Source organism: Dryobates pubescens, chromosome Z (assembly GCF_014839835.1).
Source record: "Dryobates pubescens isolate bDryPub1 chromosome Z, bDryPub1.pri, whole genome shotgun sequence".
NCBI lineage: Eukaryota > Metazoa > Chordata > Aves > Piciformes > Picidae > Dryobates > Dryobates pubescens.
The window spans coordinates 100,815,530-100,841,464 of record NC_071657.1 but is presented as its reverse complement, the minus strand read 5'-3'; positions in this window follow the sequence as shown (position 1 = coordinate 100,841,464).

Genomic DNA, 25,935 nt, shown 5'->3' with positions numbered 1-25,935 from the left:
TGTAGAGAACAATGAGGTCTCCCCTGACCCTCCTCTTCTCCAGGCTAAACAATCCCAGCTCTAAGTCCCTGCTATCACAGACATAGGTTATCACCCCATTCACCTGGGAGTGTTTTAACTGCTTAGATACTAATTCTCTCCTCTTCTGTGTTTCAGAATCTGTAAGTGTTAGAAACCACCAAGGGTTGGAAATGACCACTAAGCTCGTCAAGCCTAACAGTCAACTTGACACCATCATGCCCTCTGAACCACATCTCCAAGTGTCATGTGTACATGTTTTTTGAACACCTAACTGGTGGGGAAACATCATGATCTTAAATTATAATGAGTTCTGGAGATGTGCAAAACAAAATATTACATCACTTGCCAGAATGTAAAACAACCTGGCAAAAGTCAGGTATCTTGAAATCTATAAACAGTAATCCACAATAAGAGCCTTTGAGTTCCTCTGTATTGCAGCAGGAATTCCTGACCTGGGATATATCTCAGGACCATCTGCTGGCAAGGTCAGCACAAAGCCTGAACAAGAACTACCTGTTCTCCTGCCTGTTGAGAAATGCCACTGCTTTATAAGTATTCATTCTAACAATGGAGGGAGACGTTTTAACTATAGCCTGGCCTCTTCATACTCTACACTCTGCATATCCAGGTATGTGATTTTATGTATTTGTGTTTATGAGAGTAGGTATTTATATATTTCACTGGATTCAAGTATTTCTGTCTGCACATCTGTCTGCATGTTTTGTAATTATGTCCTGGAAAGACCTGGGAGCTGCTGATCGACATCCAGTAGAACATGAACCAAGCAATGTGCTCAGGTGGCCAAGAATACACCGGTAGCAGCTCAGCCTGTATCAGAAACAGCATGACAAGGAGAACCAGGGAAGTGACTGCCCCCCTCAGCAACGCTGAAGGTCACACCTTGAGTACTTGTCTCAGTGTGGAGAGGGAAAGAGACTCAGATCCTTTGAATATTCTCATATTATGAAATTAGAGGCACAAACGGGGCCAAAATATCAACAGCGAGGCTACTTATTAAAAGAATAAAGTGGACAGAATAGAAAAAGACAGAACAGAACAGAACAGAATAGAATAGAATAGAATAGAATAGAATAGAATAGAATAGAATAGAATAGAATAGAATAGAATAGAATTAACCAGGTTGGAAAAGATCTTCAAGATGATCAAGTCCAACCTGTCAACCAACACCATCTAATCAACTAAACCATGGCACCAAGTGCCTCATCCAGCCTCTTCTTAAACACCTCCAGTGATGGTGAATACACCACCTTCCTGGGCAGATCATTCCAATGGCAAATAACTCTTTCTGTGGAGAACTCCTTCCTGACATCCAGCCTAGACCTCCCCTGGTGCAGCTTAAGACTGTGTCCTCTTGTTCTGGTGCTGGTTGCCTGGGAGAAGAGACCAACCTCCACCTGGCTACAACCTCCCTTCAGGTAGTTGTAGAGAGCAATAAGGTCTCCTCTGATCCTCCTCTTCTCCAGGCTAAGCAACACCAGCTCCCTCAGCCTCTCCTCATAGAGCTTGTGCTCCAAACCCCTCACCAACTTTGTTGCCCTTCTCTGGACACGTTCCAGCAACTCAATATCTTTCCTAAACTGAGGGGCCCAGAACTGGACACAGGACTCAAAGTGTGGTCTAACCAATGCTGAATACAGGGACAGAATGACTTCCCTGCTCCTGCTGGCCACACTACTCTTGATAGAGGCCAATATGCCACTGGCCTTATTGGCCATCTGTGCACACTGCAGGCTCATGTTCAGCCTACTATCAACCAGTACTCCCAGGTGCCATTCTGCCTGGCCACTTTCCAGCCACTCTGACCACAACCTGTAGCACTGCATAAGGTTGTTGTGGCCAATGTGTAGAGCACAGCACATGGATGTGTTGAATGTCATGCCATTGGACTATGCCCATTTGTCCAGCATGTCAATGTCCTGCCCCCAGTTTGGTGTCATCTGCAAATTTACTGGTAATAGACCTAATCCCCTCAACCAGACCATCATTAAAGATATTGAAAAAAATGGGGCCCAGCACTGATCCTCCATCGTCCCTCATCTCCAGCTCAATGGCATCTAGTGCCTCCCTGATGTACAGGGCCACCCCTTCACCCCTTCTTCCTTGCTAGTTGTAGACAACAATAAGGTCACCCCTGAACCTCCTCTTCTCCAGGCTAAGCAACCCCAGTGTCCTTCAGCCCTTCCTCATAGGGCTTGTGTTCCAAACCCCTCACCAACTTTGTTGCCCTCCTCTGGACACATTCCAGCAAGTCAACCTCCTTCCTAAACTGAGGGGACCAGAACTGGACACAGATCTCAGGGTGTGGCCTAACCAGTGCAGTGTACAGGGGCAGAATGCCCTCCCTGCTCCTGCTGGCCACATTGCTCCTGATGCAGGCCAGGATGCCATTGGCCTTCTTGGTCAGTTGAGCAAACTGCAGGCTCATGTTCAGCCTACCATCGACCAGTACCCCCAGATCCCTCTCTGCCTGACTGCTCTCCAGCCACTCTGACCCCAGCCTGTAGCTCTGCATGGGGTTGTTGTGGCCAATGTGCAGAACCCGGCACTTGGATGTGTTCAATCTCATGCCGTTGGACTCTGCCCATCTGCCCAGCCTGTCGAGGTCCCTCTGCAGAGCCTCTCTACCCGTCAGCACATCAACAATTTCCAAAACATGATGTTTTGAAAAATAATATACATTTTCTCATCATACTAATATATTGCTTCATGCATGGTGTTCTCATCTACTTTGTATCAATGCAAAAAACAATTGCTTATAGTTTCTGATCTTATTCGATTTTTCAAATGATATTACATACTATTTTCTGCTCCTTGCACAGCTATGTTCTTCCCATGCTTTTTCAACTTTCACAGGTGTCAGAAACAAAAAGAAGTTGCATGCATCTCTGCTGATAATTAAAGCAGATCAGTTAAATCTAAGTCGAGAGCAGGAGCCCATATTGGGTGGGGTGAACTAGAAGATTTCTAAAGTCCATTCCAACCTAAGCTATTCTATGAATTACACTCTTTTAGGACCACATCAAGGCCAAGATGCAATGCTAAATGCATTTTCTTTAAAATTGCTAAAATGCTTGGAAAATATGTCAAACACTGTTGCACAGAATGGTATCTGATCCAAGCTGTCACATGTCTGTAAATCTAAAACTTTGAAATCTGAAAAATGCTGCTGTTTTTGTTACTGCTCGTTACTGTTTGCATCTAGAATTATTGACTACAGCTAACACTGACTACCAAAATGTTGAAGTGGATCAGTGCTGAGCCTCACAAGTGAGTTCCTACCAGTGCTTTCAATTGGACTGTCAAACAAATAAAAAACTTCTGTATTCATTGTTTTGTTTTAAACCCACTTCCATGATATTCCAAACTTTGTTCTGTCAACTCTTGAGCCTCCACAATAGCCCAATCTTCTGGGTACTCATTAAAACTGAAATAAAGATTTTGATAATGTAAAGTGAGCTGGCACTGGCACTAACCAGTGTTGCTCTTGACAGACCCTCCAGAGGCAAATGGTTTTGGCCCTCAAGTGATTTTTTTCTCAGAAGTGACAGACAAGCTCAGGCAGTTTGAAAGACTTACTATTTGGTAGCCCTGACCTGCAGGGTAAGATCAAATTTGCTCTGCATGAACTGAGACATGGGTTTGAACCTGATGTAGACAACTACATCAGAGGTGCTGATCTAAGCAAAAAAGTGTCTTTGTGGACCAGAGTAAAACCAAAAGGATATATATGAATTTAGGATAGCAAATCCTTTTCTTTTGATACTGTCACAGAAAAGCTACTTTGAAACTCGAATTTGAAAAGTTACTTAGAACTGCTACTTTGTTAGAGCTGACCTGGTATACCACTCTATATTTCACTATTATACTTATTTTCAATTAATCTCAGTACTTAGATCAATTTTACATCAACTGTAATGAAACTGAACATTTCAATTTATCCCATAGATTCTGGCAACTTCCTCTCTGTCATGTTTCTTGCTAATGTGATGCATTTACATTAACAAAATTGTTAGTTTTCCTGCAATCATTCCTGTTTTCAGCACTACCACTTTGTTTTTTAAGGAAAGAGTGGGCTTTCGTTTCTCCTTCTAAATTAGCCCAGACAATAATTTCTTGCTTTGCTAATGTGTGAGCTCTGTTTCAAATTTCCTTTGAAGTTCTCATTGTCTTAATTGACTTGATGGCAGCACCTTGACAATTTTTTGTGAACTATATTTCTTCATCTTACTGATTTTCATGTTTTAAGAAAATTGATTTCATCTGTGATTTCATCTGCAGTAGGTCTTCTTTCTTTCTCCACTGAAAATGGTGGGCACAGTGGGAAAATCATGTGCAAAGTAAATGCTACTTTTACATTCACTGAAGTAATTTGTCAGGGTGATAGCATGATAGTGGTCAAACAGAATCTGTTGTAAATACCTCTGCATGCTCCTTGCATGTTTTTCTGTGCTAACTAATGAGAAAGCCTGGCCGTCGTAGCAGTGTATTGCTGTCTTGTGTGATTGGAGACAACTACAAGCTTCTGCGGCAGCCTCCACTTAAACATGGTGGTCCTGATCTCCAGTGCAGGTTTGGCAGCTGTTCTTTTGTTCTGGCAAAATTTACCGCGTGTCCCAAGTGAAGTCTTTAACTTTTGCTTGTAGATCCTCAGAAATACTGGCTGTCATGTAAGGAAATGTATTGTTTTGTTTTAATCTCAGGAGAATATACTAGGAAGAGGGCAAATATTTCTATATCTCATCTAATGATTAGACAAGACTACAGGAGAAGCAGTCATCCTGTTATCATACAGGTCAGCACTGAATATGTGGGAAATTCTGTCATGACACAGTATTCACACCTTTACAAGACATTACAGGAAGGAAAAACTGGTTTACATAGAACAAAAACTGTAGCAGAATGTTTCACTAAATAACAGTCACAGCCTGAGGTGTGTGTCCACAAAGGGGATCTTGCTGTCAAGTGCATGAGCTGGGGTTTAAAAGATGTATTGCTAACACTCAGAGCTGGGTGGCTTGGGCCTAGATATCAGGCCCACGTTCTGCAGAGAACAGAGGGCAAAGGACAACTGATGGCCAGTCCCTCTCATGTGTCTGGAGTTTATCTGAGCTTGGGAACTAGGTGTAGGGTTTGGATATACTTCTTTATAAATGTGTTGGATCTGTCAGTGATATTTGCACTTTTCTCAAGGATATTATTTTAAGATACAAGAGAACACATCTTGGTATGTGAGAGAATATATCCTGAGACAAACAGAAACTACTGGTTTGAAAGACCTGTACTACCATCTTGCACAGCCTAATTTTTATTTTAACTGCTACTTGTTCTGCTGCAACAAGTACTACTTTTTTCAAATGTCCAAGAAAATTTAGCAAGAAGCAACTACTTAACTTGAAGAAATGGGTATGCTTGCTAGTGTGTCCTGAGAGATCATATCAGACAAGACAAACCTAAGGCAAAACTGGAGGCTGCTAACCTCATATCTGCTACTGGGTACAAGATGTCAGATGAGGCCTGAGCTCACACAGTTCAAGAAAACAAAGACATTAATCTTCAAGACCTGGGACAAATAACTCACTTCCAGTGTGTCATCACATATATGCTATTATGGAGCATGTCAGCAGATCTTTGGGTGGGAGCTAACCACTTTATATTTGTTTCTACTTTTGCTTTCTGAGTTTGATCTCTTTTGACCAGATGTCATATTAGGATAGACAGCAACTTGTAACATTCTAAATTATAAGGAGTAATATATAATTTATAAATAACCTCTAAACTCAGATTACATGCAGGCAACCAAATACGAAAAGTCAGGTCACCAATCAGACAGTCTGAGGTCAGTGACTAACATCTATGCAAAACAATGGCACAAAAATCACTGTGTGACTACCTGACCTCAGATAAATGTAATTGATCTCCGAGACATAATATGCAACATCTTTAACAGTATGGGGAATTGAAATATGGTGACAATTATGACTTCTCCATCTTGTCAAAATAGTTTCTGGTACTTCATCACTTTCTTGCTGGTTAGACTGACTGCTGTGATATGCTGTGGCACAACAGTCAGCCTTTCTGCAAGGTTTGTGCCAAATAATTTTCCTTAGAAGTTGCCTGCTTGAAGTTCATGTGTATTTCCAGGCTGAAAGATAGTGATCAGATAGCCTGTTCTGACACTCTACCTCTTTCCTCTGTGTTTGAGAAATTACCACACTCAGCTAACAGATTTAATTAGAACACAAAATTCTCCAATGTATTGAGTGTGGCTGTGAGCTTCTGGGCCTGCAGTTCCTCCATAAACAAGAGTTAATGCATGTTTATGGTATCATGCCACGTGATGCTGTCCTGATTGGGACTGCAGAGTCCTTTTAAGTAAATCTGAACCTACTTTGGTAGTGCAGCCGAGAAGACAACTATATACAACTGTAACATTTCTTTAGTTCAAGAAATAGTAACAGTGATCTCTTTTGTTTGATTATGTCAACCCTATGATGATCAAAATCCCCTGAGATTTAGAATATTATTTTGCTTGACTGTGGCTTGAAGACATTTTTTCTTAATAGATGATTGCTGCTGAAAACAGCAGAAGCACAAAGAAAATTTACAGAAAAGATCTAACATGCAAACACATACAAATAACCTAATCCTACAAACATCACAGTTTTGGTTCACTGATAAATGATGAATTCTAGAGGGAATTCTCTTTTAGGGTAAACAGAGTGTATACAATATATAACAGCACATTGAAGTAAGAGAAAGTAAAGCAGATACTAAAGGGAAAAATACATTCCTTATTTGTCTTATTATTGTATTAATGTTAGGTATGTGTGTGTTAAAGGCGTAGTACATAATGAGTTTCTATTTGGTCCAGATAGCATTCCTCACTGCATTTAAACCATTCTTTGCTGTTTCTATCAAAAAGCTGAAATTGTTTGGGCTACAGTGCTTTATCCTGCTGGATCTTTTCCCTATGAAAATAAATAATGAGCACAGTTGCAAGGCTGAATCTTGTTGCATTAAATTTGTTTAAAAGTCTCAGGCGGGTCACCTGATCATAGAAGGAGATCAGGCTGGTCAGGCAGGACCTGCCCTTCCTAAATCCATGCTGGCTGGGCCTGATCCCTTGGCCATCCTGTAAGTTCTGTGTGACTGCACTCAAGATGACCTGTTCCATAATCTTGCCTGGCACTGAGGTCAGGCTGACAGGCCTGGAATTCCCTGGCTCGTCCAACTGGCCCTTCTTGTGGATGGGCACCACGTTGGCCAGCTTCCAGTCATCTGGGATCTCTCCAGTGAGCCAGGACTGTTAAAAAATGATGGAGAGTGGCTTGGCCAGCACATCTGCCAGCTCTTTCAGCACCCTAGGATGGATCCCATCTGGTCCCATGGACTTGTGGGGATAAAAACAGCTAAGGAGATCCCTAACTACTTCCTCCTGGATCACAGGGGAACTATATTGCTCCTTACCTCCATTTGCCAGCTCTGTAGGCCAGCTGTCTGGAAGACATTCAGTCCTGCTATTGAAATTTGAGGAAAAGAAGGTGTTAAGTACCTCTGCCTTTTCCTCATCTCTTGCTACCATGTTCCCCTCTGTGTCCACTAAGGAGTGGAGGTTGTCCTTGCCCCTCCTCTTGCAATTAATATATTTATAGAAGGATTTTTTGTCGTCCTTCACAGCAGAGACCAGTCTAAGCTCTAAATGGGCTTTTGCCTCCCTAATTTTTTTCCTAAAAGACCTAGCAACATCCTTAAACATTTTGTGGGGTGCCTCACCTTTCTTCCAAGGACAATACACCCTCTTTTTTGCCCTTAGTTCCAAAGGAAATAAGGGCAAAAAAGAGGGTGTTAATTCCTTTCGTTGCCCATCCAGACTGGCCGCCTGCCCCAGCAGCTCATATTCCAGCACATTGGCACAGCCTGTTCCTGCTCCTTCAAGAGTTCTTTCTTGAAGTAGGTCCAGGAGAGCTTTGTTTCTAAGAGCTGTTTCCCAAGGAAACTTCTGAGTTAGTTCCTTGAGTAACCTGAAGTGCGCTCTCTTGAAGTCCAGAGTGGAGGTTATCTTGCTACCCCTCTTAACTTGCTGGGGCCCCATCCTCTTTAACATCTTCATTGATGATATGGATGAGGGGGTTGAGTCAGTCATCAGCAAGTCTGCAGATGAAGTTGGGAACAGATGTTGGTCAGTTAGAGGGTAGAAAGGCTCTGCAGAGAGACCTCGACCGACTGGACAGATGGGCAGAGTCTAATGGCATGGCATTTAACAAGTCCAAGTGCCAGGTGCTGCACTTTGGCCATGGCAACCCCATGCAGAGCTACAGGCTGGGGTCAGAGTGGCTGAGAGCTCCCAAACAGAGAGGGACCTGGGGGTGCTGATTGACACCCACCTAAACATGAGCCAGCAGTGTGCCCAGGTGGCCAAGAGGGCCAGTGGCATCCTGGCCTATATTAGGAATAGTGTGGCCAGCAGGAGCAGGGAGGTCATTGTGCCCCTGTACTCTGCATTGGCTAGGCCACACTTTGAGTACTGTGTCCAGTTCTGGGCCCCTCAGTTTAAGAAGGACATTGAAACACTTGAACGTGTCCAGAGAAGGGCAGCAAGGCTGGGGAGAGGCCTTGAGCACAAGCCCTATGAGGAGAGGCTGAGGGAGCTGGGATTGTTTAGCCTGGAGAAGAGAAGGATCAGAGGTGACCTCATTGCCCTCTACAACTACCTGAAAGGTGGTTGTAGCCAGGAAGGGGTTGGTCTCTTCTCCCAGGCAACCAGCACCAGAACAAGAGGACAGAGTCTCAAGCTGCACCAGGGGAGGTTTAGACTTGAAGTGAGGAAAAAATTCTTCACTGAGCGAGTCGTTCGTCATTGGAATGTGCTGCCCAGGGAGGTGGTGGAGTCGCCGTCCCTGGAGGTGTTCAAGGGGAGATTGGACGTGGCACTTGGTGCCATGGTCTCGTCGTGAGGTCTGTTGGGACAGTTTGGCCTTGATGATCCTTGGGGTCTCTTCCAACCTCAGTTATACTGTGAGACTGTGATACTGTGAATACTGAAAATTCAACTATTTCATGGTCGCTGGATCCTAAACAGCCTCCGACCACCACATCACCAACCAGCCCTTCCCTACTGGTGAAGAGGAAGTCAAGCAGAACCTTACCCCTTGTAGGCGCATGCAGCGCCTGGTGTAAGAACCTATCCTCCATACCAGCAAATATCAGAGAGGTTGAAGTCACCCATGAGAACAAGGTCTGGTGATCTTGAGACAGCCTTCAGCTGCCTGTAGAATGATTCATTAACTTCTTCATCCTGATTGGGTGGTCTATAACAGACTTCAACCAGGATGTCTGCCCTGTTGGTCTTCCCGCTAATTTTCACCCACAGGCTCTCAACCCAGTCATCCCTGATCTCCCTCTCAATGGCATCTAGTGCCTCCCTGATGTACAGGGCTACCCCTCCACCCCCTCTCACAGTATCACAGTATCACACAGTATCACAGTAACTAAGGTTGGAAGAGACCCCAAGGATCATCAAGTCCAACCTGTCCCAACAGACCTCACAACTAGACCATGGCACCAAGTGCCACGTCCAATCTCCCCTTGAACACCTCCAGGGACGGCGACTCCACCACCTCCCTGGGCAGCCCTTTCCAATGACGAATGACTCGCTCAGTGAAGAACTTTTTCCTCACCTCGAGTCTAAACCTCCCCTGGCACAGCTTGAGACTGTGTCCCCTTGTTCTGGTGCTGGTTGCCTGGGAGAAGAGACCAACCCCCTCCTGTCTACAACCACCTTTCAGGTAGTTGTAGAGGGCAATGAGGTCGCCTCTGATCCTTCTCTTCTCCCTTGCCTGTCTCTCCTGAAGAGCCTGTACCCATCAATTATAGTGCTCCAGTCATGTGAGTCATCCCACCATGTCTCTGTGATGGCAACTACATCATAACTTTCCTGCTGTAACAAGGCTTCCAGCTCCTCTTGTTTGCTGCCCATACTTCATGCATTAGTGTACTTGCACTTTAGCTGGGCTGCTGGTTTCACCCCTGACTCCCGCTTACCACCCCCAGACTCCTGTCATCCCCTTCCCCCTTTGAATCTTGTTTAAAGCCCTGTCAATGAGACCTGCCAACTATTCTATTCTATTCTGTTCTGTTCTATTCTATTCTATTCTATTCTATTCTATTCTATTCTATTAACACCTATCTTACTTAAATTAGTTAAATTAGTTTATTTCTTCTTAACCTGCACTTTGAAACTCTTAGGGAGGAAGTCTAAGAATTTTGTGAACATTACTTAAAGTCACTCATGTTATTGTTTCATCCTACAGTGCCTGTCTTCTCATGTCTCTGCTCTCCTCACATGTGCGGTACTCTGCATTTATTTGCTTCCCTTCCCGCACTCCTTTTCAGCCCTAGCTACACAACCTGTCCATCTGGAAATATGTCAAATTTCCCTAGGAATCAGTCTGATTCAATAAGGCCTCAGTAACCTACACCATTTTCCTGCTGGCTTATATTCAGGGTTAAAAAGGGGCAGACTGTGGATGTAGTCTACCTGGACCTCAGCAAGGCCTTTGACACCGTCCCCCACAGCAAACTCCTGGCCAAGCTGTCAGCTCATGGCTTGGATGGGAGCACACTGCGATGGGTTAAGAACTGGCTGGAGGGCCGAGCCCAGAGAGTGGTGGTGAATGGTGCCACATCCAGCTGGCAGCCAGTCACCAGTGGTGTGCCCCAAGGATCAGTGCTGGGCCCCATGCCCTTTAACATCTTTATTGATGATCTGGATGAGGGCATCGAGTCCATCATCAGTAAATTTGCTGATGACACCAAGCTGGGGGCAGGAGTTGATCTGCTGGAGGGTAGAGAGGCTCTGCAGAGGGACCTCGACAGGCTGGGCAGATGGGCAGAGTCCAACGGCATGAGATTTAACACATCCAAGTGCCGGGTTCTGCACATTGGCCACAACAACCCCATGCAGAGCTACAGGCTGGGGTCAGAGTGGATGGAGAGCAGTCAGGCTGAGAGAGACCTGGGGGTGCTGGTTGATGGTAGGCTGAACATGAGGCTGCAGTGTGCTCAGGCAGCTAAGAGGGCCAATGGCATCCTGGCCTACATCAGGAACAGTGTGGCAAGCAGGAGCAGGGAGGTCATTCTGCCCCTGTACACTGCACTGGTTAGGCCACACCTTGAGTACTGTGTCCTGTTCTGGGCCCCTCAGTTTAGGAAGGATGTTGACTTGCTGGAGCGTGTCCAGAAAAGGGCAACAAGGTTGGTGAGGGGTTTGGAGCACAAGCCCTACGAGGAGAGACTGAGGGAGCTGGGGTTGCTTAGCCTGGAGAAGAGGAGACTCAGGGGTGACCTTATTGCTCTCTACAACTACCTGAAGGGGGGTTGTAGTGAGGCGGAGGTTGGTCTCTTCTCCCAGGCGGCCAGTACCAAAACAAGAGGACACAGTCTCAGGCTGCATCAGGGGAGGTTTAGGCTGGATGTTAGGAGGAAGTTTTACACAGAGAGAGTGATTGCCCACTGGAATGGGCTGCCTGAGGAGGTGGTGGGGTCGCCGTCGCTGGGGGTGTTCAGGGCGAGGCTTGACAGGATGCTTGGTTGCATGGTTTAGTTGATTGGGTAGTGTTGGATGCTAGGTTGGACACGATGATCTTGAAGGTCTCTTCCAACCTGGTTAATTGTATTCTATTCTATTCTATTCTATTCTATTCTATTCTATTCTATTCTATTCTGTTCTATTCTAAATGCATATGACAGCTGGCACAAGGTCCAGCATGGTCAGAGATAGAACATTAGATAGAATTAGATAGAACAGATAGATAGAATCAGATAGAATTAGATAGAACATTAGATAGAACTGCACTGGTTAGGCCACACCTCGAGTACTGTGTCCAGTTCTGGGCTCCTCAGTTTAGGAAGGATGTTGACTTGCTGGAGCGTGTCCAGAAAAGGGCAACAAGGTTGGTGAGGGGCTTGGAGCACAAGCCCTATGAGGAGAGGCTGAGGGAGCTGGGGTTGCTTAGCCTGGAGAAGAGGAGACTCAGGGGTGACCTTATTGCTCTCTACAACTACCTGAAGGGAGGTTGTAGTGAGGCGGAGGTTGGTCTCTTCTCCCAGGCAACCAGTACCAGAACAAGAGGACACAGTCTCAGGCTGCGTCAGGGGAGGTTTAGGCTGGAGGTTAGGAGGAAGTTTTACACAGAGAGAGTGATTGCCCATTGGAATGGGCTGCCTGTGGAGGTGGTGGGGTCGCCGTCGCTGGGGGTGTTCAGGGCGAGGCTTGACAGGATGCTTGGTTGTATGGTTTAGTTGATTAGGTGGTGTCGGATGATAGGTTGGACACGATGATCTCGAAGGTGTCTTCCAACCTGGTTAATTCTATTCTATTCTATTCTATTCTATTAAGGTGAAAACTGAGATGTTTCTTCCTTACTGTGGCAGCTCTGAACCATTAATTTATGTTATTATATCTCTTTGATTCCAACCTTCAGAGGATTGCTATATTTGATGGGAAAATTATATGAAGAGGAAAAAGAACTAGCAGTTGCTCCAAAGAAAAATTATGAGAGTGCTGTTTATCCACCTGATGTCTGGGATAAAAAGGAACAACATTGTTAAATCCTGTACTCTTCATTGACCTCAAACCCCAGAGATTTCTACAATGGGAACTAAACAAGATGATTAAAAATACAAAGGTGAGACTGTAGAAGCAAAATCATAAAGGCTAGTATGGTGAATAGGATAAAACTTGCAAGTATGTCATGTGTAGGAAAAAGCATCTGTGAAGATGCTGTCAATAATAGGAGCCAGCAAAGGGTTGTTCTACCATTCAGCATATTGGGAGTTTTTGACAGATAACACCCAGAGGGCTAAAATATTCAGTTACTCTTTGTATTTGTTCTGTGTAAAAGACTTAGCTGCAGCACAGCAAAAAGTTATAACCAGTAAAAGAGATAAGAGCTCACCTTCTGGTAAGGAAGAGAAATATTTACACCATGTCTGGGCTTTATGGAATACTGAGATACTTAAAAAACTGATCAAGGAAGTCTCAGTCCTGTTTAGGCTTCTCTTTGAGAGCTTACAGTATACTGCATTACTGAAAAAAGACAAGAAGAAGGTCTAACTTCAAAGGGAAAGAAGAAGAACATGAGACTTACTGAATGGCAGGCTTAGCTTTAGGTCCTGAAAATAGATTGTTTGTTTGCAGGCAGTTAAAATGTAATAGCAGGAAGATTATCAGCTTTCTCTAGAGCAAACTGTGTCAAACCAGTCTAATATCTTACTCTGACAAAGTAAAAATCTTTGAAGTCGGGAAATAACAAATGTCAGCTATTTCAATTTTAATGTATTTAGTGCTTCTCTAGTTCTTATTATTAATCTACTCTTCAGTAGTTATGCCCATCCTGGAAGCAGGGAGGGGAGAGCTTGTGAGAGCATTTCCCTCCCTGCAGGGGGTTCTCCCCCTGGAAAACTAAGTTAGTCTGTTCCACTACCCTTCCTTGTCCAGCAAGGCTATAAAAAAGAAGTACACTGCAGCCATTAGCTCTTCTTGGCCCCTGCCTTTTGCCTGGATGAGAACTGATGCTGGTTCCCCTGCTCCTCTGCCACGTGGTCCTCCCTGCTGTACCCACGTCTTTGCAAAGGGCTGGTTTTGTATTTAATTTCTTTTTTTCCCCATCCATCCTTGTTCCTTACCCTTGAGAACTCTACTTGTTATTGTTACACACACACACACACACACACACACATCTACTGTTTAAAGAAAATTCTTTACCTCTCTACTTCCAAGCTGAATCCAAATTATTTCTCAGTGGATTTGCTCATTTCCTTTCTTTTCCTCCTTATTGGGGAAGAGGAGCAGGGAGCGGGGGAGGGATTCTCAGCCTGGCCCCCATCTGAACTCTTAAGTCCCAGTTAAGGCTCAAACCACCACAGGTCTGTAAACAAGGATTGAACTATTCTCTGCTAGAGATGATGTAATTATACTCAATTGTGTCCTCAGGCCAGAGGTTAATGGGAGAAGATGAATCGGATAATAGAGAATGTGCAAAAGGCTGCATGCCAGCAAATGATATATGAAAGAGAATTAAAACAGCATTTTGAATCCCCCATTTCTCTCCTGGTGGATGCAAATAGAATGATGCCTTTGGTCAGGGGTCTCCCTGATTTGCTTAAAATAGCTGACACTCAACTCTTTTCAAAGATGCAAGCTGCTCCAAGGGAATATTTAACACCCAGAGGGAGCCAGCCTGACTTGAAACAATGGACATAGGAAGAAGTGGGAAGGGAGTTATTAGACTATGCCAAGCAGTACAGTATACATGAAGAAATTAAAAAACCCTGAAATTAGAGGCTTGAGGCACATGAAGTGATTCACACACCAATCCCTCAGGGCCAGTTGCATTGTATTCCTAGTAGGCTAGTAGGCACCTGGCTACAGGCAGGGAACACTTGAATACCCAGCAGTATTGGTGGGGGTGGGTCAGAAGAGAGGTATTCCAAAAGAAGTGATTGATGGGGTATCCACAAGGCAATTAGAAATGATTGTGAACTGCTGGCCTGAGCCTAAAGAGAGGGCTGAGCCCACTGCTCCCCTGTTGGTGGGACCATTTGGTGAGGAGAGGAGTGTACCTCCCAGGGGAAATAAGAGCTTCAATTCTCAATGGTGAATGAGGCGGTGGGAGGACGGGATGGGGACGGGGGGGGGGGGGGGGGGGGGGGGGGGGGGGGGGGGGGGGAAGGGGGAGGGCATTATCCAGGATCTCACAAAAAAATTGCACATGGTTTGGGGGAAAAGGGTTTGTTTGTGTTTAGCTTGGCTTTGAGAGAATTTGAAACCATCAAGGGTACTTACAGGCTCACTCAAAGTAATTAAGCAAACTCTCTCAGGGAAGAAGGGGTGGAGGGGTGGCCCTGTACATCAGGGAGGCACTAGATGCCATTGAGATGGAGATTAGGGAGGATTGGGTTGAATGCTTGTGAGCAAGAATTAGAGAGAAGACCGGTAGGGCAGACATCCTGGTTGGAGTATGTTATAGACCACCCAGCCAGGAGGAAGATGTTGATGAAGCATTCTATAGACAGCTTAAGGCTGTCTCAAGATCTCCTGACCTTGTCCTTATGGGCGACTTCAACCTGCCTGACATCTGCTGGGATCTCAACACAGCAGAGAGGAGACAGTCTAGGAGGTTCTTAAAGTGCATGGAGGACAGCTTCTTATCCCAGGTGCTGCGTGAGCCTACCAGGGGCAAGGCTATGCTTGACCTCCTCTTCACCAACAGGGAAGGGCTGGTGGGTGATGTGGTGGTCGGAGGCTGTTCACAGTATCACAGTATAACCAAGGTTGGAAGAGACCCCAAGGATCATCAAGTCCAACCTGTCCCAACAGACCTCACAACTAGACCATGGCACCAAGTGCCATGTCCAATCTCCTCTTGAACACCTCCAGGGACGGCGACTCCACCACCTCCCTGGGCAGCACATTCCAATAACGAATGACTCGCTCAGTGAAGAACTTTTTCCTCACCTCGAGTCTAAACCTCCCCTGGCACAGCTTGAGACTGTGTCCCCTTGTTCTGGTGCTGGTTGCCTGGGAGAAGAGACCAACCCCTTCCTGTCTACAATCACCTTTCAGGTAGTTGTAGAGGGCAATGAGGTAGTTGTAGAGGGCAATGTTTAGGGGCCAGCGACCGCGAGATAATTGAATTTTCGGTATTAGGTCAAACTAAGAGGGGCAGCAAGAAGACCTCCACTCTGGCCTGCCGGAGGGCAGACTTCAGGTTGCTCAAGGAAATAATTCAGAGGGTTCCTTGGGAGAAAGCCCTTAAAAATAAAGGGGTCCAGGAGAGCTGGACCTGCCTCAAGAAAGAACTGATGACGGCTCAGGAGCAGGCTGTGCAAATGTGCCGGAAGAGGAGCCGCCGGGGCAGACGGCCAGCCTGGCTGTGTAATGAACTTTTAATAGAACTAAGGGAAAAAAAGAGGGTGTATAATCTTTGGAAGAAAGGTGAGGCAACCCATGGAATGTTTAAAGATGTTGCTAAATCATGTAGGAAGAAAATTTGGAGCTTAAACTGGCCTCTGCTGTGCAGGACAACAAAAAGTCCTTCTATAAATATATTAATAGCAAGAGGAAGGGCAGGGACAACCTCCACTCCTTGGTTGACATGGAGGGAAATGTTGTATCACAGGATGAGGAAAAGGCAGAGGTACTTAACACCTTCTTTACCTCAATTTTTACTACCGGGAAAGAACGTCTATCAGACAGCTGGCCTGCAGAGCTGGCAGAAGGAGTCAGGGAGCTGCATAGTTTCCCTGTGCTCCATGAGCAAGTGATAGCAGCTCTCCTCAGCAGCTTAGACCCCCACAAGTCCATGGGATCAGATGGGATCCATCCTAGGGTGCTGAGAGAGCTGGCAGATGAGCTGGCCAAGCCACTCTCCATTATTTTTCATCAGTCCTGGCTCACTGGAGAGATCCCAGATGACTGGAAGCTGGCCAACGTGGTGCCCATCCACAAGAAGGGCCAGTTGGATGAGCCAGGAAATTACAGGCCTGTCAGTCTGACCTCAGTGCCAGGCAAGATTATGGAACAGGTCATCCTGAGTGCAATCACACAACACTTAGAGGATGGCCAAGGGATCAGGCCCAGCCAGCATGGGTTTAGGAAGGGCAGGTCCTGCCTGACCAACCTGATCTCCTTCTATGATCAGGTGACTGCCTGGTGGATGTGGGGCAGGCTGTGGATGTAGTCTAACTGGACCTCAGCAAGGCCTTTGACACTGTTCCCCATAGCAAATTCCTGGCCAAGCTGTCAGCCCATGGCTTGGATGGGAGCACACTGCGATGGGTTAGGAACTGGCTGGAGGGCCGAGCCCAGAGAGTGGTGGTGAATGGTGCCACATCCAGCTGGCAGCCAGTCACTAGTGGTGTGCCCCAGGGATCAGTACTGGGCCCCATGCTCTTTAACATCTTTATTGATGATCTGGATGAGGACATTGAGTCCATCATCAGTAGATTTGCTGACGACACCAAGCTGGGGGCAGGAGTTGATCTGCTGGAGGGTAGAGAGGCTCTGCAGAGGGACCTCGACAGGCTGGACAGATGGGCAGAGTCCAACGGCATGAGATTGAACACATCCAAGTGCCAGGTTCTGCACATTGGCCACAACAACCCCATGCAGTGCTACAGGCTGGGGTCAGAGTGGCTGGAGAGCAGCCAGGCAGAAAGGGACCTGGGGGTGCTGGTTGATGGTAGACTGAACATGAGGCTGCAGTGTGCTCAGGCAGCTAAGAGGGCCAATGGCATCCTGGCCTGCATCAGGAACAGTGTGGTCAGCAGGAGCAGGGAGGTCATTCTGCCCCTGTACACTGCACTGGTTAGGCCGCACCTTGAGTACTGTGTCCAGTTCTGGGCCCCTCAGTTTAGGAAGGAGGTTGACTTGCTGTAATGAGTCCAGAGAAGAGCAACAAAATTGGTGAGGGGTTTGGAACACAGCCCTATGAGGAGAGGCTGAGGGAGCTGGGGTTGCTTAGCCTGGAGAAGAGGAGACTTAGGGGTGACCTTATTACTCTCTACAACTACCTGAAGGGAGGTTGTAGAGAGACGGATGTTGGTCTCTTCTCCCAGGCAGCCAGTACCAGAACAAGAGGACACAGTCTCAGGCTGTGCCAGGGGTGGTTCAGGTTGGAAAAAGTTCTATACAGAGAGAGTGATTGCCCATTGGAATGGGCTGCCTGAGGTGGTGGTGGAGTTGCCAACACTGGAGGTGTTCAGGAGAAGACTTGATGGGGTGCTCGGTGCCACGGGTTAGTTGTTTAGGTGGTGTTGGATTGGTTGATGGGTTGGACGTGATGATCTTGAAGGTCTCTTCCAACCTGGTTTATTCTATGTATTCTCTGTATTATTCTATGTGTTACCTGAGCGGGTGGCTCAGAGAACCTCTCTTTGTGTGAAACCTGGAAATACCAATTTTGTATGTTTTGAGGTTGTTTCTTATTTAAATTCTGAAGATTCCTTAATGTATTTTCAGAAAGACACGTCTTGTTACAATATAAAAGACCTCTCAAGTTTTGCAGGCTGTAATCCTTGGGAAAAAAAATGTTATTTGCAGCATCATCACAGAAGACACATTTTCAAGGACTGTACCTTCCTCATATCTCCGCAGATGAATTCAGATCTGGAAGGAAGCTCTCACTTCAATTCTAACTGAAGGACTGATGGAGGTGGAGGGGCGCTGGGGGGAAGGTGGTGGTGGTTATGGATTTGTTCTCCTGGCTTCCAGGAGGAACAGGGTTGCTTTCACCTTGTGTAATTACCTGTTTTAATTTTGTTCTGTTTTGTTATGTGGTTTAGTATTGTTACTCTTTCACTTTCTGTAATTCCCTGTATTATACAATTGATTCAACATGTAGTGTCCAATATGCAATTTGTGTCTAATGACGGTGTAAAACAGATTTGTGCCATTAGCCAATCAAAATATATGTCTGTTGTAAAAATTGCTTAAAACGTCTTCCCTTTCCCTCCTTCCATACTTTCTTTCTTGCTTGCTTTCATCTTTCATTGATGGGGTGGTGTGAGTGACTAAATCTTGTCTCTCTTGATATGACTCAACAAAGATAAAATCACCTTTGCTGCTTGCCCAGACAATAGCTGATGTGTATTGGTCAGATGCCACTGGATAACGATTCTCTGGAATATGCATAGATAGAGATTGCTCACCAGACTGCAGCTGCCTTGAAATAATGGGCAGAGGCCACTGTGTGGTGGTTTGAGCCTTAACTGGGACTTAAGAGCTCAGATGGGGGCAAGGCTGAAAATCCTTCCCCCGCCTCCCTCTCCTCCTTGCCAACAGAGAGGAAAAAGAAAGGGAAGGAGCAAAATCCACCAAGAAATAATTTGTAGTCATCTTGGAAGTAGAGAGGTAAAGAATTTTCTTTAAACAATATATATTTAGATAGATAGACAGACAGACAGATAGATATAACAATACCAGGTAAGGTTCACAAGGGCAAGGAACAAGGATGGCTGGGAGGGAGAAAAACCAAGAATACAAAACCAGTCTCTCTGAAGAGGTGTGGAGGCAGCAGGGAGAAGGATCAGGCCTGACCACATGGCAGAGAAGCGGGGAGCCACCAGCAGACCTCGTCCAAGCAAAGGCAGGGCTCAAGAGAGCTAATGGCTTCAGTGGCCCCGTTTTTATGCCCTTGCTGGACAGGGGAGGGGGAGTGGAACAGATTAACTGTTTCCCAGGGCAAAAATGCCCTGCAGGGAGGGCAATGCTCTTACAAGCCCTCCCCACCTGGTTCCAGGATGGGCATTAACCCATCACACACTGCTATCGATACTCTCTGGAATATACCTATTCACCACCTGGACACATACCTAAAAAAAATTATAAAAGATCTGAGTAACTACTGGCTCAGAAGAAGGAAAACACCTGGGTAATGACACTCTGAAGAAAAACAAAGAAAATACCAGGAGAGAAAAGGACAGAGACATCACCATGTAGCCGGAAGAAGGAGGAACCTGCTCTCCATGTCCTAAGTTCCGCCTGCTGTAACTCATGGAGCTGAAGAGGCTGCCCAGAAAAGGGTTTGGACTTGGACTCTGAGATCCCTCCCTCCTTCCTCTGCTGGAGGACACCACAGCCAACAAGGATGACCTCTCCTCCACGCCAAAGCTGCAGCACCTTTCCTCCACAGACCCAAACTGTCTTGGGGGGTGTGGGGTGTGGTAATATAATTCCTTTCCTCTTCTCTCTCCCTGTTCTCTCTCTCTCTCTTTTTTTCTCTCTCTCCTTCTGATCCGTCCACTTTATTCTGTTAATAAATAGCCTCACTGTTGATATTTTGGCTTTGTTTGTGCCTCTAATTTCATAGCATGGGAATACTCAAAAGAACTAAGTCTCTTTCCCTCTCTGGACCGAGATATTAACATTGGCATAGTCATTAGGGCTGGTGAAAGCCAGTCCAGCTTGCCCGAATCTCTGATAAGTTAAAAAGTAGATTCAATTACATTTTCACTTTTCATAAAAAATAAAAAACAAACCACCAAATCAAACAACAGCAACAAAACAAACAAACCCAAACAAAACCCCAAACCACCAACAAAGAACAACAACAACAAACCTTAGTTATTAAAAGAAGATTGCCTTGAATACATTAGATATGATTGCAAAGTACTTAATGCTATTCAAGTACACAGCACTATGAGCAGTATTTCCTACTAACTTATGTGTAATGAAACAGTATAAACTAGGGCCACCTTATAAAGGAGCTTCTAATTACTGTGGGATTTGCCTTGGTTTACTGCAGAAGCATAAAGTTCAATCAGCTCCACTCCAAACAGAGTAAACATCTTAAGGTATGGAATATGAGCCCCATTGTCGTAGTTTGGGCTGGGTGCCCTCTGCTACAGGGGTGTTTCCTGTGTCCAGCAGTCCATCCCAGTGGGTGGACTCAGGAAATTAGGTATTTCTACCATAATCCCTTGCACCACTATAAATTTTGCGGTGGGGTCTGGCACTTCCTCTTTCCTTCCCTCTCCGAGACTTGGTAACTGGGGGAGAGATCTCCCGGCCATGGCCTGATTGGGCCCAAGGCCACAGGGGGATGGGCAGTCTCAGGCCTGGCCAGCTGAGACTAGCCCAGCAGAGGGAGGGGGAAGAAGGAGCCCTGGGGGGTTTGGATGCACCCTCAGGTGGGGATGGGATCTTTCTTTGTCACTGCGCTTTGGGTTTGCTGTAACATTCACTGCTTTCTATTTAAACTTTCATCACTTTTGCAATCCGTTTGTCTGAGTCGTTATTTCTGCCTGTGGTGGGGAGGGGATCTGCCCCAACCCATTACACCCATCCTGCTCAATATATTTATTGATGATCTGGACAGGGGGATTGAGTCCATCATCAGTGGGTTTGCAAATGATGTCAAGCTGGGGGCAGGTTTTGATCTGTCAGAGGGTGGGAGGGCTCTGCAGAGGGACCTTGACAGGCTGGACAGATGGACAGAATCCAACGGCATGAGATTGAACACATCCAAGTGCCAGGTTCTGCACATTGGCCACAGCAACCCCATGCAGAGCTACAGGCTGGGGTCAGAATGGCTGGAGAGCAGTCAGGTAGAGAGGGACCTGGGAATACTGGTTGATGGTAGGCTGCACATGAGCCAGCAATTAATTTCTAATTAATAAATAAATAAATACCACAATAGGAAAGAAAAACAAAAAAAAAGAAACCGGAGAAAACTGTTTGTCTTACTTTTCCCATATGTTTCTGTGACCGTTTGACACTGTGCCTTTAAGAAAGGGGCACACTGGCTAAATGTTTATAAAATATTTTGGTATTCTAAACGAATTTCATTGGCCAAGTTAAGGTGGGAGGTGAGGTTAGTCCCAGCGCAGCTGGAACTTTCTCTCAGTCTTCCTTGCTTCGCTGTCCCTCTTGGCTGGATCTGCTTCTGGGCTTCTTGCCAAGAGATAAGAATACATAGAATACATAGAATACATAGAATAAACCAGGTTGGAAGAGACCTTCAAGATCATTGTGTCCAACCCATCAACCAATCCAACACCATCCAAACAACTAACCCACAGCACCAAGCACCCCATCAAGTCTCCTCCTGGAAACCTCCAATGACGGCAACTCCACTACCTCCCCCAGCAGCCCATTCCAATGGGCAATCACTCTTTCTGGATAGAACTTCTTCCTAACACCCAACCTAAACCTCCCCTGGCACAGCCTGAAACTGTGTCCTCTTGTTCTGGTACTGGCTGCCTGGGAGAACAGACCAACATCCATCTGTCCACAACCTCCCTTCAGGTAGTTGTAGAGAGCAATAAGGTCACCCCTGAGTCTCCTCTTCTCCAGGTTAAGCAACCCCAGCTCCCCCTCAGCCTCTCCTCGTAGGGCTTGTGTTCCAAACCCCTCACCAACTTTGTTGCTCTTCTCTGGACTCGTTCCAGCAAGTCAACATCTTTCCTAAACTGAGGGGTCCAGAACTGGACACAGTACTTGAGGTGCGGCCTAACCAGTGCAGTGTAACGGGGCAGAAAGACCTCCCTGCTCCTGCTGGCCACACTGTTCCTGATGCAGGCCAGGATGCCATTGGCCCTCTTGGCTGCCTGGGCACATTGCAGCCTCATGTGCAGCCTACCATCAACCAGTATTCCCAGGTCCCTCTCTGCCTGGCTGTTCTCCAGCCACTCTGACCCCATCCTGTAGCTCTGCATGGGGTTGCTGTGGCCAATGTGCAGAACCCGGCACTTGGATGTGTTCAATCTCATGCCGTTGGACTCTGCCCATTCCTTTGGTCAGTTGTGGTTAGCTGACCCATCTGTGTCCCCTCCCAGCACTTTCTGCATATTTAGCCCACTCACTAGTTCAGTGGTGTGAGAAGCAGAAAAGGCCTTGACTCTGTGAAAGCACTGCTTAGGTGTAATGAAAACATCCCTCAGGTGTAATGAAAACAGTGTATTATGAACACTGTTTTCATCACAAATGCAAAATAGCCCCATACTAGCTACCATGAAGAAAATTCACTTTATTCCAGCCGAAACCATTACAGCGGATCAGCTTATTCTTAAGTTAATTTTCTGAGTGCTGTGGTCCCAAAAATCAAAAATACACTCTAAGAACATTGTTGTGTAATCATTGCTCCATAGTCTCCACATACTCTCCACACTCAAGAAGCAGTTTGCAGACACCAAGCAGTAAAGGATAGAAACAGAAAAAGTAATTTCAATCTCTTCCTGGGAAGTGATTGTATTAAGAGATGTATTTTCCCTAAAAAAAAGAGAAGACATGCATCTGCTATATGGAAGAGACACACTCAAGCTGAGTGTTCACTATGAGAAATGTATGTCCAGTATGCACACTGCAACTACCCTGTGTGAAAGGCACACTGTGTCGTGCTGCTACCTTTTACTTATGTGAACAGATTTTTCCTGGAAGAAAAACCTCGAAGAATAGAGCAATAACATGCTGCCGTGTCTCCTCCTGACCTGAAATACGTGGGCCAGGGTCATTGGGAACACTACCTATCCTAACAGATCAGAAGATTCTTGAAGAGTGGTTTATTAAAACTACAATATCTGCTCAGAGTCTCTCCTTCAACTCCTGAGAGGTCTCTGTCCCACGGCCCTACTGTGCTGCAGCATAGTGAGGCATTCTAAAGTGTCTTGCTCTTTATCACTAGCAGACTGAGCTATTGTTACTTGCACCAGCCTTTAGAATAGAATAGAATAGAATAGAATAGAATAGAATAGAATAGAATAGAATAGAATAGAATAGAATAGAATAGAATAGAATAGAATAGAATAGAATTAACTAGGTTGGAAGAGACCTTTGAGATCATCATGTCCAACCTATCATCCAACACTACCCAATCAACTAAACCATGCAACCAAGCATCCTGTCAAGCCTCGCCCTGAACACCCCCAGCGACGGCGACCCCACCACCTCCTCAGGCAGCCCATTCCAGTGGGCAATCACTCTCTCTGTGTAAAACTTCCTCCTAACCTCCAGCCTAAACCTCCCCTGATGCAGCCTGAGACTGTGTCCTCTTGTTCTGGTACTAGTTGCCTGGGAAAAGAGACCAACCTCCGCCTCACTACAACCCCCCTTCAGATAGTTGTAGTCTCTCTCTTTTATAAACCCAAACTTTTGGATGCCACACCATAACAGTTTCCAAAAGCAGAAGGCGGCAGATAAAGCTCTTGATAACACTATTCTAGCATGTGGCTGAGCTTCAGCTTTCCCATGAGGCAGCTATAATGTGGTAAGTGGGCTGGCTCTCTGATGAAATTAAAGCTTTTCCAGAAAGTGATTAAATTTTATTGTGACAAGAGCAATAAAAATAAGAACTCTATGTGTCTATTAATTAGTGTGGTATTGATTGATAAAAAAACTCCTGAAGAATCATAAGAAACATTTAATAAAGCTTCTAATGATGCCCACAGGTTCTGAGGGTATTCTTTAATTTTAGTCTTGGTTTATATATTGTTGCAGTTTAAGATTTAACCAGAGCCCAGAAGTCCAAAATGGAACAGATTTAGGTTGCCTAACCTCTCCCCTTTTCCTGGCAGGGAAAACAAATTAAGCAGGAGGAAAAGAGAGAGATAAAATTATGAAAGAACAGTCTTGAATTGATTTGGAAGTAATAAGGTAAGTTTAACAAAATATAAATGGAATTTGAGTAAAAGGAAGGCTACAAAGGTAAAGAAAATGGGTAAATTAAAAATATACACAAAACCACATACAGCTGGCATAGGATTTTTTGGTTGTAACATGGATTCTCTTTAGATGCCATCCCCTTAGGAGTCTGAAGCAGCATGTAACAGGCCCAACCACATGGTTAAACAGCTAACAGCAGCAGCAAGGTGTCAACAGGCAGGGCAGGAAAAGAGAGATCAAGGCAGGGCATTACCCCCCCTTAAATGTGCTTGTAGACAGGAAGTGGGAGTGGAATGGACTTTGACCCAGGGATGCCTTTGCCTGGGAGGGGGCCAAGTCTCTATGCCCATCTGGGTCAGGTTTCTTTGTCCACCTGAGGCTAGGTTCTTCCAACCCACAACCTCCTGGGCTGGGCTTAACCTAGCACACACATTATGAATAAAATAATCAGTTGATAGAAGTATTTTAAAATCCCAGCGTCTGGTTTCTGGTCTTTTAAAGCTATATCTGTTCTTCGGTCTCTTTAACCTCAAATCCCATAGAGGCTCAAGGAAAAATTTCATAGTGCCTCCAGGAGGAGATCTAGTGGAAAATTAGCTACAATGGGAAATTTGAAATGGTCCTTGCAGAAAATTGTCTGTTACATTTGTTAAAGATTTTCTCTATGTATAAGGTAATGCCCTCTGGTTTCACTTCTTCAAGACACTTAAGAATGTTCATAGCTTTTATCATACATGTCTACTTCTGAGACATACCTTTACATCTTAAGGTTTCTCAGTATAAAAGTGTGAGAAATTGTTTTTACTATTTGGCTTTTGCAAGGGGAATTACTGGGGACCATGGGGTTCAGTCACTGGGCTGATTGTTTGGTTATGGTCTGTATTGTGTGGGGTTCATTCTTGTGTATTGGGAGAGAAAGGTGAGGCGCCAACATGTCTAAAGACTGGCCAGGTCAAAAGTGCAGGTTTTGTCTCAGTCCTGATGGTGAGGGTTGGGAGCATGCTGGGGAATAGATGAATATGTACCTTTTAATATGTATGTTTGCTGTCTATATAAGTTCAACACGTGTTGTTACGGTGCGCCTCTAGCAAACTCGCTCTGCGCCCAGCGCTGTGTTGCCTTTATTTTATAATAAACTGGTTATAAATTTCAGCAGTGGGTTCATTCCTCACGAAAGTATGAATTGTTTAATTTTACAAATTTTAATCAAGGGCTTATATTTAATTTTAAAGTTAAAAAAGGAAAAGAAAAACAACTTGTCAGAAGTATAGAAACATTAGGAAGTACTACACAAGTCTGGTGGAATTCTAGAAGCAATTTTAGCAGGAGTGTTCTCACAGGAAGATGCTTAATTACATCAGATGACTCAGAATACAGAGCATTGTTCAGAGCATAATTCAGAGCACTGTGAACCCTACCTTCATCTCCGGGGTAATGGAAATTAATTTCATGCATAGGAGAAAAGAGAGCAAGAGTTCAACCAGAGGATAGTCTGCTACTGAGTTGCCTTTTGCCTCTTAGCTCCCAGAAATGTGCAGTATCCAAGGGCACAAGGTCTTTCAAAGGATACATACAGCGATTGAGAGATGGAGACAAAGCTTGATGCAATCAAAGTGCCTACTTTATTGTACAAAGTAATTTCTTTATATAGGCTAACATGTTCAGAAGGCTACTTGTGATTGGTAATTAGGTGTGTCCGTGCAACAGTTACAGAATCGTGGTTGGCTGCCAAG